The sequence below is a fragment of the Etheostoma spectabile genome, chromosome 18 (assembly GCF_008692095.1).
Source record: "Etheostoma spectabile isolate EspeVRDwgs_2016 chromosome 18, UIUC_Espe_1.0, whole genome shotgun sequence".
Taxonomy (NCBI): Eukaryota; Metazoa; Chordata; class Actinopteri; order Perciformes; family Percidae; genus Etheostoma; species Etheostoma spectabile.
In genome coordinates, this window is record NC_045750.1 from 13,371,942 (window position 1) to 13,375,984 (window position 4,043).

The 4,043-nt window shown below is 39.8% G+C and overlaps 1 long non-coding RNA gene across 1 annotated transcript in view; it reads right to left on the bottom strand.

Moving 5' to 3' along the window:
• Positions 1 to 4,043, bottom strand: part of LOC116706359 (uncharacterized) — an 11,070-nt gene that overhangs the window by 6,916 nt on the left and 111 nt on the right. The gene's annotated exons all lie outside the window — the stretch shown is intronic.

The following is a 4,043-nucleotide window of genomic DNA, read 5'->3' on the forward strand; positions in this document are numbered from 1 at the left end:
AGATGAGAAGGGTATGTATCGACTTGTCTAACTCTGGGGGATACGGTGAATAAGCTAAAGTCCCAATAATTCGGCGTGTTCCTTTAACACCCGCCATGCTTCACACCTCAAATGTTAGAATGCTGAATGCAATTTTGTCCCCTTCAGCAGCGGCTTTGCTGAATTGTCTGTTAAGAAATGATCCAGTTAACCACTGAGGAATTTGATGCTTTAAAATTCAATTTTCTGCATGACTGAGCTGCAAATTAATTTGACTGTCTTTACCGTCTCTGGCACCCTTCCTCTTTTCCCAGGGGCTTTGCTTTTTGGGTGACTGAGCCTTACACAGCTTTCTGTCACTGCTGATATACAGCACATGGGCAGCAGATGTTAGCAGTCTGTGTGCCAGGGTGGTATTGCTACCCTTGTACCGTTTCAACAGATGTGGCTCCATTTCAGGCAGAGAGTTTGACAAACACACCTGTGGCCAGGACCACCTGCTTTTGAGGACCAGCACATTCCTGCAGCTCACAGTCAGTGGAATGATTGTGTTGTTCTGAATACACTGTGTGGGAGGAATGGTTATACCACACTCCAAATATTGCTTTGACAAATATTGTCCTAATACATGAAAAAGAGGGGTCAACAGCCAAGCTCTGCAAGGCTATAAGTAAGCACAGCAGTGTTTTGAGTAAAAACGGTAATGTGTGCATGCTAACGTGCTTAAAATGAAACATGCTAACATGCTAATGTTTAGTAGGCTAAGGGTTCAACGGTGTTCATCAAATTTAAATTCAACATCAAATCAAAATAATTTTAAAATCCTTCAAATCTATTATTTTAATTTTGCTTTAACACATTTAAGCAACAAAAGTTATGAATAACTTATTATGTCACCAGCTTAGTTCAGAGTGTTAGTATGCTAACATTTACTGATCAACACTAAACTATTAAAGTACAGGTGAGGCTGATAGGGAGGCATTCGTTTTGCAAGTGTACAAATTTAAGACAAGTGTTCATGTCGCAGGGAAGATAATCACAATGTTAAAAAGTAAGCAATTTGACTGGCTACACTGAAAACATTTCAGGTGGGTGCCATCTTGAATCCAAATTGTCATTTTTTAGGGAGAACACAGGATGTGTGATTTACAGAGCAGATATGTATTTAATTTAAGTTGGACTTTAAGGGATCACCAAAGTTAATACTATTGCTCCTGGGTGCCTGAATAGCTCATTTGGTAGAGCGGGTGACTATATACGTATGTGTATAGAGGTTTACGTCTTGACGCGTTGGGACTGGGTTTGACTCCCACCTGCAGCCCTTTGCTGCATGTCATTCCCCCTCTCTTTCCCCTTTCATTTCCTTAGGTGTTCTGTCATTAAAGAACACCCAAAAAAAGTCTTTAAAAAACCCACAAAGCATTCAAGGATGGTAGGAAAACATGCTCTGGTTTTATGGCATTTTTTAAACTAATCTGAATCCTCATGGGCGGTGCTAAACTCCGCACAGAGCCACTGAAAAATAGTTGTGCGAGAGAAAACTCAGATTGGACAGATAGTCTAGCTAGCTGTCTGAATTTACTCTGAAGAGATCTGATTAGCAGTCAACAATAGTCCTCATAAATCCACCAAATTTAAAATTCCAACACAAAGAAAGCAGAAGAAAACGGAAAATACATGCAAGTGGAAGGCGAAGGATATAGACTAGGACCAAAGTGGTCAACACCGCTAGTTACAATATGTTACTTCACCTCAGGCCACATTATTAAAAAATAAAGATCAACGTAGTTAAGTCAAGAGAGGCTGCCACTTGAAGCCTGAGCATAAAATATGATTTCATGAGCTGCCTTAGGATTTTCAAGAAATTGCATTAAATATTTATGAAAATGTTTCCACGGCAGATATATTTTAATTGTAAGAGATTTTTCCTCTGCCTAGTTAATAATAGAATATACCAGGTAGGCACCTAACTAGCAATAATGGCTGGAGACCTTATCTTGTGCCCAGAGCATTTCTGTGCGGATCAAACAGTCATCATCCAGGAGCTCTCACACACTCAGACAGCATTGTGACAACTATGCCTTAAATTCAGGAGTTCACAAAGGCGAATGTGTCTCTGCCTACTTGAGAGAGGATGAGTGGATTTTGGCATAGTGGATATGAGCTGCAGCTGACTGGTCCTCCATAGCCAGCAGTCACAGACAGCCAGCCTCATCATCTTCTCTCACTCACCGTCCCAGGGGAACCAGGAATTGACGTGCCATTAAAGAGGCTTTGAAGAGAGGCAACTGTCAGCATGGCTGCCTCCGCTATTTTAGCAGTGAAGAAATTGAAGTACAGATCTGGGTGCATTAAGGACACAGTGAACAGCTTTGGAGATACATTTCACCGTGTCTTGTGTGCTACAACGAGTGGGAGATAGGTAGATCTGTCACTGAAGCAAAAACTGTGATGCAGAATTACATTTTTTTTTCCACAGACAAAAGATAACAAAAAAATATGAGTCTCAAATGGAAAAATAGGACAGACATTTTTAATTGAATATGAACACACAGCTGTAAATAAACTGGGTAATTATATAGTAGTTACAGGATCACCAATAAGGCATCACATACCATAATTAAAATATATTAAAGTAACAACATGTTGCATTTTACCTGTATTTCAGTTTTCCATGACCTTAGTGACATCACAAAGACCTAATTATCTCAAAAACACACCCACAAACCCACACAACACACACACACACACACACACACACACACACACACACACACACACACACTACAAGGGAGCCAAGTGTAACCAAAGCCACAATGATTTCATGTGTTCAGTGGCCAGTGACTCGGCAGAGGAGATGACCTCATTTCCTGTGTGATTGCCATTAAAAAAAAAAGGAATTTTGGGGACTTTCAATGTCCCTGAAAGTTGTCATTAAGATTAAAATTACACAAAAACAACATGGTGTATGGTTGCGGTTACCTTAGACACTGACACATTGTACAAAAGTAAGGAAACAGTAAGAGTGTGTGAACTGTTAAACGGTCTTTCTACCCATGCTAAAGATGAATTGTACTGTATGTTCCTGTGATGACTGTATCTAAAGTGTCTGCAAAAACAAATCAATGCATATGTCAGAGCTGTAGCCTACAGAACATAACAACATTGGATTGGATGTCATGAATACATTTTATGCATGTCATAAAAAACATACCCAAGAGCCATCTTGTCTAATAAGCAATGGTTTTTAAAACCATTATCCACACCAAGCTAGTTCATGCCACATGGCATGTGCATTGAATAAAAAATGTACATTCACGCAGCAACCTTCATCCCTTATTTTTCAAACTGTTCCGTGAAAGATTTTGTTCATTGTTTGTCTGCTGATTCTCCCTGAAAAAGCATGTGCCCCACCCCTCGCTACAAGCGCCTCCGCCACGTCTGGTAGCACAACTGGTGTGGGATCAAAAGAAGTTGTGTAAACTACCCTTGAAAATGGTTATGTTACGGATGACACCATCACTTAATTACAGTGTCTTCTATACAAAGCCGAACCTTGCTTGTTGCCATGAAGGGATAATGGTTTCAAATGATGCCTGCTGTTACTGAGCTGCATTAAAAAAAGTAAAACCAGTCAAATGTATCATAGAGAATTAAACAGCCAATGGGTCCACATTGTAATAAGTAGCTCATCACAAAACATCTGACTCCATATAAGAACTGCCATCCATTTAGCCTCCTTTGATGCACTAAGTCCATGACCTAAGTCACAAGTATGGTTTAAGTACTGAAGGGGGATTTGGAGCCGTGAGGTCACACATGCATTACATTACCTTTGGCCTTGTTTGTGTGTCTACCCCCATGACGCTGGATGAGGTCAGAAAACTTGGGCCCCATCTAGTTACTCACAAATCTGCACAAAAAATGAACACAACAAACAATTTGTAAATTCCTAATAGCTGTTTCTTACTCACTCATACTGACAAAAATGATAAACCTTTATCTGCTTCAAGTGTTTTTTTTGTTTGATTTTCTTGTCTTTTATTGAATGTTGTGTTTGTTTA